Here is a 13,284-nt window from a genome sequence, read left to right on the forward strand (position 1 = left end):
TGGATTAACTGAATTAAGAAAGTATGAGGTGAAAGATTTGATGTCAATCACAATAAGCACCAAATGACGACTGTAAAATAATAACAATGATATATTCAGAATACCCATCAAATCATAGAATGGAGCAGGTTGGAGTAAGTAAGGTTGAAATATAGCTTATTACGCATTATACGAGAGCAAATAATAATCAACCGATCTTTTCATGCATAGGATCACATGATTAGCACGATACACGACTATGCCACTCTACTCACTAATGAAGTTGGAGTCAATGAATCTAAATCTATTCGTCAACTGTCTCCCCTTTAACTCTCTATACAAGAAGCTACATGATAACAACTAATACTGCTGGTTAGTATTACACCTTAATACTAACTTACTACATATTGAATGTGCATATTTGTATTTATAAGCTAATCTCATATAAGTAATGATTTCTGTAGCTGATAATTCATCCATTTTACAAAACACCTCATCCACACCAATGAAAGAAAATGATTGTTTATCAAATAAGTCTTCCTCAGACTTAATGGATATGAAGTTTCTACCAGTACAATTCTCTAGTGAATATTTGTTAACTAATCCATGAAAGCCTGGGCAAAGGTCAGACTTTGAGTCTGTACATCCTCCTACAATATTTAATGAAATATAAGTATTAAAACCAAATCAATCAATATAATAAACAAATTAATATTCAAATTATAAACAATATCATATTTCTTGGGTGGTAACGAATGATAGGATGGCTTTCTTACTTACAATGAAAGCTTCTCGTACGGGGACGATGCTATCAGGCTAGGTACTGGCATAACCTGCTGCATTGCTGCCAACATGGACTCCAAAGTAGTGAGTCTTTGCTATTGGTCATTGAGGCATTGCTTTTGGTCATTAATTTGTTGCTGTTGTTGCTCAATTATTGCTTCATATTGTGCATTTCTCATTTGTGGGGTTTTTGGTTGTTTACCAAAATACGTTGATGGCAAGACAAATTTACCAACCCCACAAACCTTGTCAGGCCTTTCTTTAGCGCCTAATGCTAAAGACAAAAGATCTTTGCCATACTGGGTTGCCAATTCACTAGATTTTACTTTGGCAGCATAATCATCCTGAAAGACAATAATAAACGAGACTGTTAGAACAAATCTACACAAGCTAGTATACACTCATGCATACAATCACAATGCCAATCATACATTATATCAAAAAAATAGTTATATATACAATTTTTTTTCCATTTTCTCGATTGCTTCATTTGTGAAGGATCTATTTTTTTTTGTAGATGTCCTTGTTTCCAGACATCCCATATGGAAACTTTTATGTTTAAGCTCACCGATTCCTATTCAATAACAGCAAAAAAAATGAAAATGTATGAAATGAATGTTCATAAATATTCATTAATGACTATAAAATAACTATGCGAATACATACAAGCTTATACTTTACAGTTGTATATCATTTTCTTACTGTTCGATGGTGATATTGCTGTTTGACCCAAATGCCCCGATGTTGTTCTTTGATTTTTTACAAAATCAAGAAATTACGTCAATCACATATGAAGATCAAAGGCTATATTGCATAAAGACTTATAAACTTGGACTAATTTGGTAAAAGGTTTGCGTATTGAGAAATCTTTTGAAAGATGATGTTGAACAAAATTTATCCAATCTTCAACACTTATGACATCTGCATATGTCGCAAGTGAAACAGTTAAAACATCAACTTCATCAGCCAACGGTAAAATATATTGGGTTGTCAATCTGCTTTCAAAGTCTTTGAAAGCTTTCCCAACAGATTGTAACACAATCTTTTTACACTCAATTGGGACATCGAACCGTTCCTAAATAAGTTAACATAAATAGTATCAACATATTGAATTTCAATGAAATGATCATATAACAATTTTTACGAAATAGTTGAATAAATATACCATAACGAACTGCCATATCTCATTCTTTAGATCATTAAGAACTCATCACCAATCGGTGTACATAATTGAAATCCTCCGATGGATGATGGCTCCAATATGAGTAGCCATATTGACAGCTCCTTTCAACACAGACTACCCATTTTGATTGAAGTCAACATGAATTTTTGTATCAGTCATTTTGATTTGTTTATTTGGGCCCCTTTTTTTTTTTATTTTTTGACCTACACTTCTTTTTTTTGCATGTTCATTAAAAGGAGAATAATGTTGTTCGGAGTCCATATTACCTGAAATATTGATCATAATTATACGAATTACACAATATGACCCCTAAATTGATCATTGTACTTAATTTAATACAATCAATATCATACTATATACAGAAACAACATTTAGCACACCATTCAGCAATGTGCTCATACACACCCTTTAGCAAACCACTTAGAAACACCATTCAGTCCCTATTCAAACCTATTCAGCAAAACAATATCAGACAACAAGGTTCAGTAAATCATTTAGCATGAAATATTATTCAGACCCTCAATATCATACAATACCATGTGACAATGCAATATTAGTCAACAAGGTTCAGCAAACCATAATATTTAATACGTACTACATAGAAACAACATACTTGTAATATGAATAGAATCTTAGACTACTATGCTGACGGTGATGTTAATTAAAATATATAAACACATATGTCAATATTAAGGAACTGAAAAAATAAAAATTCTCTATTGAAGGCGTAAATAATACAATAAACTAAAAAAAAAGACTTATCGATTAAAACAGAGGTTTGCAGTAATGATTTGTTGAAGGTTGGTGGCAAGGAATTGGAGAAAGAAAGCAATGGTTTGCTAGAAATGTGTTTAAGGGTTTGGTTTGTTTGGTTGAATAACGTAGCTATTAGTCATTTTGTGTACCAGGCCTCTGCAAATTCATATGTTCAAGGCAGGGAAATGAATATAAAATTAATTATAAAAGGTATTTCCATGGAACAACGCCTTCAATAATCACCTGAAAATTTTATTAGAGATTATTGAAGGTATTTTTTTACAAAAAAAAAATACCTTTAATTATAAGCTTTTAAAATTGTCCAACCAACTTATTAAAGGCATTTTTTTTTATAAAAAAAAGCCTTTTATAATTCTTAAAAATTATAAAATGCATTTTCAGTAAAAAATCACCTTTAATAATTCATAAAAATTTTTTGAGGGAAATTATTGAAGGCATTGTTTTTTGCAAGCGCCTTCAGTTATTATCTACAAACTGTAATAAAAATTATTAAAAGTATCTTTCTTAGATGTACGCTTTCAATAACAGTGTTAAAATTTGTGTGGCGGTATATATAAGGTATTTTACAGTATAAAATACCTTTAATAATTCTCAAAATATTAAGTAAGAAAATTTTGAAGGCGTCTGTTATTAACAAACACCTTCAATAATGGATTACTAAGGCTAAAGATATATTAAAGGCACTTTTTCTAATAAAAGCCTTCCATTATCATTGTGGTATATTGAAAACGGTTTATAATAAAAGACACCTTTAATAATTCACAAAAATTTTTTGAGAAAAATTATTGAAGACATTGTTTTCTGCAATCGCCTTCAGTTATTATCTATAAACTATGATAGAAAGTATTAAATGCATCTTTCTTGGATGTACACCTTTAATAACAGTGTTATAATTTGTGTGGCGGTATATAAAAGGTTTTTTACAGTAGAAGACGCCTTTAATAATTCTCAAAATTTTAAGTGAAAAATTTTATTGGAGATTATTGAAGGCATTTTTTACAAAAAAGATGCATTTAATTATAAGCCTTTAAAATTGTCCAACCAACTTATTCAAGGCGTATTTTATAAAAAAAAAAAAAACCTTTTCTAATTCTAAAAAATTGTAGAAGGCATTTTCACTAAAAAATCACATTTAATAATTATGGATTTTCAAAATTTATAAGAAATTATTAAAGGTATTTTATAATTAAAGACGCCTTTAATGATCCAAAAAAATTTTTTTGGAAAATTATTAAAGGCATTGTTATATGCAACCGCTTTCAGTAATTATACATAAACTGTGATAGAAATTATTAAAGGTATCTATCTTAAATATACGCCTTCAATAATAGTGTTACAATTTGTGTGACGGTATATATAAGGCATTTGACAGTAGAAGACACCTTTAATAAATCTCAAAATATTTAGTGAAAAAATTTTAAAGGCGTCTGTTATTAGCAAACACCTTCACTAATGGATTACTAAGTTTAAAGGTATATTGAAAGCTCATTTTCTAATAAACGTCTTCTATTACCATCGTGGTATATTGAATACGTGTCATAATAAAAGACGCCTTTAATAATTCAAAATTTTTTTTGAGGTAAATTAGTGAAAGCGTTGTTTTCTGTAACCGCCTTCAGTAATTAACTACAAATTGTGATAGAAATTATTAAATGCATCTTTCTTGGATATACGCCTTTAATAACAGTATTACAATTTGTGTGGCAATATGTTCAATGTGCCTATAATATATTCAAAAAATATGTAGAAAGGTATTATTGTTGGCATTTTTTATTAGTAAACACCTTCCATAATCTTGTCCAATAAAAATCTTCTCAAACTTAGTGCATCCAATCACCAACTTCAAGCTTCATCTTCATTATTATACTATTTCTCTTTTCAGACCAAGTACAATTTACTTTCCCTTTCCTTTCACTTTTAGTATTCGAGCATTATCTTTTAGAACTTATTTTAACCATTCATAACTTATTGACTTTAGCTTTTACTTCATTCGACTATTTCTTCAGCTTTTGCAATTCGTGATTTTTTTTTGGTGAAAAAAAATTTCTACAAAACCCACTTTATTTCACCTTATGTCAACCCCAAGAACAAATACTCTTAGATACTATCTACATTAGTAGCAGAGTTTTAACAATCATAATATTTGGTAGTTGATAAATTACTTCACAATAAGGAATTTTTGTTTTGTGTAAGTACTGGTCTTGTTATTATTTTTTGTTTAAAACATAGTAAACTATGCAATTGTACATGTTCATTTTCATATTAATTTTTTATATACATTTGGTCTGATAATATAGCAACTAATAAATGGATAAGAGTTGGATGTAAAAGTCAAGATTAAGTTAAGAATATAGAGATGAAGTGAAAAATTTTCTTAATTTTGCATTTAAGAATACAAGTGAAGATAATATGATATTATGCCCATGTGTGAAATGTGCTAATATCGAGTGGTAAATGCATAAAGTTGTTTATGAGCATTTAATTTGTATTGGATTTCTATCAAGATATGTTAATTGGTATTTTCATAAAAAGTCTGTACTGTTAAGATCTTCCACTACAGTTCCTTCAACATCAAAAGCTCTTCATCACTAACATGATCTTTTTATAGCAGATGACATTAAAGGCATGTTGCGAGATACTTTTAACATTCATAACCAAAATTTTCCTAATCTTGCTCCCTAAAATAAAGGATTTAATTAGTCCAATGTTGAAATGCATGAATTTGGTGAACCTGAAATAGGTGTACGTGACTAACAACCTAGATGAGAAGCATCTAAGTTTTATAGATTGCTTGAGGAGATGAATGAATAACTTTTTGAGGGATCGACACATTCAAGGTTATCTTTCTGTGTTCATTTTTTTCACTTGAAATGCTTATGTGGATGGACGAAAAACTCTTTGACTTTATTATTACAATTTATGAAAGAAATGTTTCATTTTGCAAAAATCTCTGAATCTTGTAAGGAATCAAAGAAGATGATTAAGGATTTAGGTCTTGGATATGAGAAAATTCATAGTTGTTCCAATGATTGCATGTTGTATTAGAGGGATAAAAAAAAAATCAAGAATCTTGTTATTTGTGTGGTATTTCTCATTGGGTCGATAAAAATTTTGATGAAAGGTTGAATGATGATGGTGATGAGGTATGTGTCAAAAAGAAGCCTGTTAAGGTTTTACATTATTTTTCATTAATACCAAGACTTCAACAACTCTACATATCTTTCAAAACTGTAGATTTAATAAGTGACAATATGAGAAGCGGACGGAAGATGGATTATTGAGACCTCCTGCAGATTCTTTGGCATAGAATTCATTTTATTCTAGGTTTCCAGACTTTGCATCTGATCCTCAAAATGTTATGCTTGGACTGACATCAGATGGATTCAACCCGTTTCAAATGATGAGTACTTCTTATAGTACTTGACCAGTTGTATTGATTCTTTACAATTTACCATCATGGATTGTTATGAAGCAACAATCATTTATATTGTCTATGATAATTTTCATGAAAAAAAGTTCGGGTAATGATATAGACATCTACTTACAACCTCTTATTAAAGAGTTAAAGTAATTATGAGAAGGAGTTGAGACCTATGATGCATCAAAAGTAGAAAACTTTAATATGAGTGCTACTTTGTTATGGACTATCAATGATTTTCTTACATATGCGAGTTTATCTGGTTAGAGTACAAAAGGTCATTATGCTTGTCCATGTTGTGCTGCATAAGAATGTTCAACGTAGTTATGTAATGGTAAAAAGTTTTGTTATATGGGATATCATCGATGGTTAGATGATAATCATCGATTTAGATTCAAAAAATATCTCTTTGATGGAGCTGAAGAGTTAAGGAGATTGCATTTACCCATTAGTGGGTCTAATATCTTGTCAATGTTAAAAGATATCAATTTCACATATGAAAAAATGATTTCATCAAGGAAAAGAGTGAGAAACATCTTTAAAGGTGTCTGACCTTATATTATGCAAGTTGGTGATAGTCATATAGAAGTTGGTGATCTTGATGTTCAAAGTGATGAAAAGGATGATAAAGTAGCTAACCTCAACAAGTATGAGTTGTGAGAAAAAAGAAGTATATTTTTTGAGTTACCTTATTGGAAATATAATTTATTACGCCATAACCTTGATTTGATGCACGTAGAGAAGAATGTTTACAAAAATTTTATCGAGATAATTCTCAATGTGAATAGAAGATCCAATGATAACTTAAAGAGTCAGCTTGACCTAGTTGATATGGGGATTCACCCAGACCTTCATCCGATGTTACTTTCTAATGGTAAATATCGATTGTCTGCTGCTTGTTTTAAGATTTCTAAAGTCGAAAAAGATGTGTTTTGCAAGGTTTTGAAAAATGTCAAAGTTTTGAATGGCTATGCGTCAAATATATCAAGATGTGTGAATATGAAAGAGCGAAAACTTTTTTCATTGAAGTCACATGATTATCATATTTTGATGCAAGACTTACTTCCAATTGCTTTACGCTCATCAATGTCAAAACAAGTGACTTTTATGGTAATTGAATTGAATAACATATTTAAATCTCTATGTCAGAAATGTATGAATGTGGAAGAGTTTGATAAAGTTTAAGATCAAGCCACGATTACTTTATGCCATTTAAAGAAGATTTTTCCTCTAAACTTCTTCATTATTATGATGCATTTGGCTATCCACCTTCCATATGAAGCAAAGGTCGGTGGGTCAGTTTATTATCAATGGATGTATCCTATTGAAATGTATTATTTGTTAATAGACTGATTACGTTTTTTTTTATTATCAAGCCAATCTACTTAAAATAGCATATGACTAATACTTTATGCTATAGGTTTTTAAAGACGCTAAAGTCTTATTATCGCAACAAACGCTATCCGAAAGGTTCTATTACTGAAGAATATTTAGTAAAAGAGTGTATGACATTTTGTTCTCGTTATTTGAAAGATGTTGAAACGAGATTTAATAGACCTTCGAGAAATGTTGGTATACAGCATACAGACTCGACCTACAATTATCTTTTTCAAAGTTTTGGACAACTCATAGGCAAAGCTGAATTGGTGGAGTTATATGATAATTCTTGGGCACAAGCACATCGATATGTTCTTTTTCATCATAACTCAATTGAATCGTTTCACACGTAAGTTGTTTAGCAAGGAAATTATTCATTACATTAGGCAAAATTAATTAAATAAATTTTTTTAGTGTTAATACTTTGTCATGATGCTTTATATTGAGTATAGAAATAATTTGAGAGATCTTACACGTTATCGACTATCAAACCCTCGAGAGGTTGATAAGTTGTTCATTGAAAACTTTCACGAATGGTTAGGAGCAACTGTAAGTAATGCCATACTTCCCATTATTTTTTATCTACATAGAATGCTTATGGTAAAAATAACATTAATAACATATATATATTTATTCCACTTTTATAGGTTTGGAGTAGAAGGCTTGTTAGTGAAGAGGTGAAGTGTCTTTCACATGGTCCGAACCAAATTGTGAAACAATACAAAGGTTTCACCATCAATGGATTTAGATTTCACATAAAATCTCATGAGAGATTTAAAAGTACACAAAATTCAAGAGTTGTTGTGACTTCATCCACTACTTGCTATGCTAGTGCTAGGGACATAAATCCTTTAGAGGGAAATGTTAACTATTATGACATGATTAATGACATCATTGAATTGGATTATTATGGCAAGTGAAAAGTTTTCTTATTTCAGTGTGACTGGGCAGATGCAAATAGTACGAAAAGTCTTAAGAAAGATCAGTACGGATTTACACTTGTAAAATTTTCTCGATTAATTTCTACTGGACAACAACTCATCAATGAATCTTATGTATTTTCATCTCAAGTCAAACAAGTATTTTACTCTAAAAATCCGAAAGAATTGAGTTGGTTTGTTGTTCTACGAAATGTACCTAAAGACTTATTTGATATGTAGTTAGATACCAAAGATGATGTTGAACATGAAACTGAATGTTATCCTTTTACTGAACAAAGCTTGGATGAGAATATCTCCAGTACCTATGCTCAGTAGGTCCGCAAAGATGTTATTGAAGACATTTACAAACCATGATTCTGTGCACCTATAATTTGAGTGTTTAAGACATAATGTAGTAAATAATAGTATGTAAATAATGTCACATTCGCTATTGTATAATTATTGTCTTCTAAATCATACATTATATTTTGATTTAATTAAATTGAAATGTTATTTATATATCGTAGGTTATGATTTCTTAAATTGTTTATGTCTTTATATATCTTCTGAACTAACATTTTTTCTATATTCGCTTTATAATGTAGGTAAGCAACAATGCGGAGAAGTTGGTTGAAAGGAAAACATACCAGAGATATTAGTTCAGAACTGTCTGCGGCACCTGTAGATATTGGCTATGGACTAAATCTTTTTTAGGTAAATGAACGTACTATCAAATCTAACTCTGTCACTTTTAACCCTTCAACTGATATTGGATTTGGCAATACAGAAGGTCTAGGTTTAGATAGTACCCCATCAATTGATTATGCTTTAAATTTAAATGCAGGTATGATATACTCCAATTTTAGAATTCGAGTATAATAATAAAAGTATTACGATTTTACAAATATATTTTATATTTGTTGCAGTTGATAACAATGGTCAATGGATGACCAGAGGCCAAACAACTTTGAAGGAATTGTTTGCACTACCTCCTAACGAGCATATTGTAGTGCCTGCAAACTCTGATAGGCAACCAATTGGTGAATATGCTTAACTATTGGCTGGACTTTTGGGCATGCTAGCTCGTAATGGAATGAAATTGCATATTCATTATGAAACATGGCATAATATTCCAAAAAAAGTTAAGGCCAATGCATTAAACTTTATTGAGGTATTAGTATAATTAATTAGATATATTCAAAATTTTTATTTTACATTTTGTTTACTTATTGAAACTTTTTTGATTATATTATTACAATCAAGATTTGTACTTGAAATACCAACCTCATTTGTGCTTAAGTCATTGGGAAAGAAATGAAAAGATTATAAGCATAGTTTGAAGAATAAGTATTTCGATCGAAATACTATTGTAGAGGCGATGATGCAAAATCTACCTCGTAATGTGATTAGGTGGTAATATTAACAACTTGTTAGATTTTGGTTCTCAAGAAAATGAGAGGTACTAGTTTATAACTTTGTATAATAAAATTAAATGATGAAAGTGTTTGATGGTTTCAGTCTGTAATATTTGTATTTCTATCATATAAGCAAATTATTTTTTATGACAGAAAAGAGAACATATTGGGATTGGTAGCAGAAAGTAATAGAAATATAGCCACACAAGTTGATCAAAAAATTTTTGTAAGAAAGCAAAAAGAAATCATAAGTTTATGATAATTAACTTAATCCAATGAATGAACTTTTTCTGTCATTTAAAGATAAATATGGAAATTAACATTTATTGTTCTGTTTTAATAGATTTGATAGTTTTTATACATGATATTAAACTTATCGAAAGTTTTAAACTTAGTTACACAGATGATATATATGAAAAGTTAATGTTTACGTATATTTATGCCTTTATTATTTGGTTGTTGTTAGTATTGTATTTTAACACTTTCGATAGCTTCAATACTTGATATTAAGCTTATCCGATTGATTGAACTTGGTTTCTATAGTTGATATGGGAGAAAAAGTTGTCAGTTATGTCTGTTTGAGAATATTTTTGCATATTAAAACTAAATATACAAATAAATTTTGAATGCCTTTCAACATATTGAATGGCTTCAATCCTTCATATTAAACCGAGAGAAAATAATTGAATTTGATTTTCATGATCGATATGTGTGAAAGCCCAAAATATTTTTATTCTTTACGTATATTTAAAACTATTGTGTTGTTACAGAGTCAAAATATAAATAAAGTAGATTAAAGTTATTCAAAATTTTAATACTTGATTGGCAGGATTGATATGCATAAATAAGTTACAGTTGATATGTATCCTATCAAATAACGTATATTTTTGTATAGGAGAATAAGATGGGAGGTACAATTAGACATGTGAAACTTTTTCGTGTAACACACACAAAAAAAGATAGATCTTACATAAATGTCGAAACATAAGAAATTATGGTAATTTGTATCATCTATTTTAACATAAAGTAAAAATTAACTCTTTTTAACATATAATCAATTAATCATTAAACTTAATAGTTGTATATGACAAATTCATAGGAAAAAATGAAAGAGAAAATGACAGCTGAGATTGAAGTAGCATCTGAAGGTTCTCTCAACATGCAAGAAATGAAAAATCGGATATTCATAGAAGTTGCTGAAAAATAAAGGCATGGATGGGTCCGAGGCCTTGGATTAGGTCCAACACCATCTGTCTATTATGGACATAACTCTCCGTAATTTACACTCTCAGTAAGTCGGTCTTCGTGAGACATTTCAATATTGAGAAGGAAGTTGCAAACTATGCAATAAATTTTTAAGCAAATGGGAGAAGAAAGAGAAGATGAGTGTGCCAAAATTGAAGAAGAATGTGTTAGAATGAAGGTAAAGCGTGCAAAATTTCAGCAATTGCATGATCGATTCGATCATCTTATGAATTTTGTGTAACAATAATTTTCAAGAAATGATCTTGGTGCTCCATCTACTCAGGTATTATATTTAGTAAATATTAAAATTTTTAAATAAAAAATAAGCATACAATGAAGTGTTAAAAATTGTATGGTATTATTCAATAGGTTGTTGAGCACGCTAGTGACCAAGGTGAAAATTTTTTTCATCAATTGGTAGCCAGCAGAATGTATGTAGTCATCCATTTTATACATTTTAATTTTTTATTTGGTTAATGTATTTATCATATTTGAATGTTATTATACTAATTATTAAACTTTGTATTAATTAGATGTATATTTAAACATGAATGAAGTTAATATTAATTTCAATTTCTGAATTTAAGCTCTTTACTGAAAATAAAATTTATTATAAGAACTTAAAAAAATACATTTTTACATAATGACGACGTTTGCATTGGGCAATGCCGCTAAATAAATAATTTAATGACGTTTGTAGCATAAAACATCACTATAAGTAGCGGTGCTATTTCCAGCAAATGCCGCTAGTTAGGTGGTATTTTTTATAGAAACGTCATTAAAGCAACTGCGTTTTTCTCATAACAATGCAATTGAATTAGTGGCGTCCAAAAGATACAAACGTCGTAAATATTGAAGCATTTTCAAATTTAAATACCTCTAAAGTAACGGCATTTTCTATTATAAACGCCGTCAATGCAACGATATTTTTCTCGTAAAAATGTAACTGAAACAGAGGCGACTAAAAGATACAAAAGCCGCTAATATTGAGCCGTTTTCATATTCAAACGCCTCTAAAGTAGCGACGTCTCAAATATATAAAAGCTGCTAAAATGACGTCACTTCTGATATAAACGCATATAATATTGTGGCATTTTTTTGAAAACGCTGCTACCTTATAGTGACGTTAATAAACACCGCTAAATGGTAAAAAAAATGTTGCTAAAAATCAAAATCCCTATAATGTTTCGATGATGAATTCTAAAAGGTTCAAGTAATAATTTTGAAGAATATCTAAATGAAAAGATTTTTTAATGTTACCAACGTATTGGGGTATTAAGAATAATTTTTAATAAAAATTTTTGTTTATCTTTTAATTAATAAAAAAGATAATGAATTTTTATAGAAAGAAAGTATATTTGGGTTAAATTATAAGTATTATTTTTTTATATGTATTATAAATATTGATCTTGAAGATAAATGTGAACCATTAAGGATGAGATCCTTAAGAAGTTCAAACAGTAATTTTTAAGAGATCCCTAAGTAAGAAAATCCCTGTAAATATTGCCAAAGTATTGGGATATTTTTTAAAATTTCTCAGGTTTTTATTTATTTTTCAAGCAAAAAATTAAAAAAAAAAAAAAGAGATTTTGTTGCAATAAGAAAAATCAAGAAAATTATCTTTAAATATCCAAATTAAGATCTTTCTTGTCAAAATCAAAGGATAACCCATAGTTAATTAATTAGGGATACAATCATTCCTTACGGGTAATTGTACTCCCGAACTCATCTCTATTTTTTTTTTATAGACAAAAAATTATCTTATAATAAAATTTTAATTAATTTTAAGATTTTATTAAAAAAATAAATTTTAATAGGTGGACAATCACACCTAATTAAAAAAAATTGGTGGTGACTCATTTTATTTTGAGTTTTTTAAAATTTTCATCTAGTAGTCTCCAAAATTGTTATGACACCATTTAGCTATTTCATCATCAAGTTAAAAGTAAATATTATATATATATATATATAGATAGATACATGATTACTGCCATAAAAAACATTAAAAGAACTAGTAGTTTTTTAAAATAAAATCAATAAATGGAAATGAGATTGTTAAGAATAAATTTTGTTTTCTCAGAGATAGCTCCACTAAACATATTAATCTAAGATGTCGGCACTTCTTTATTGCTTTTAAAAAGATCAACAACAGCCAAACATATAACCAAGACTGACATGCATAGTCCA

The 13,284-nt window shown here is 29.2% G+C and overlaps 1 pseudogene; it reads left to right on the forward strand.

Moving 5' to 3' along the window:
- The first annotated feature begins 7,190 nt into the window (after positions 1 to 7,190).
- LOC149519776 (uncharacterized) lies at positions 7,191 to 9,491 on the forward strand (annotated as a pseudogene).
- Positions 9,492 to 13,284: the final 3,793 nt, after the last annotated feature.

Source organism: Durio zibethinus, chromosome 3, assembly GCF_047325235.1.
Source record: "Durio zibethinus cultivar Kanyao isolate XHJ-2024 chromosome 3, ASM4732523v1, whole genome shotgun sequence".
NCBI lineage: Eukaryota > Viridiplantae > Streptophyta > Magnoliopsida > Malvales > Malvaceae > Durio > Durio zibethinus.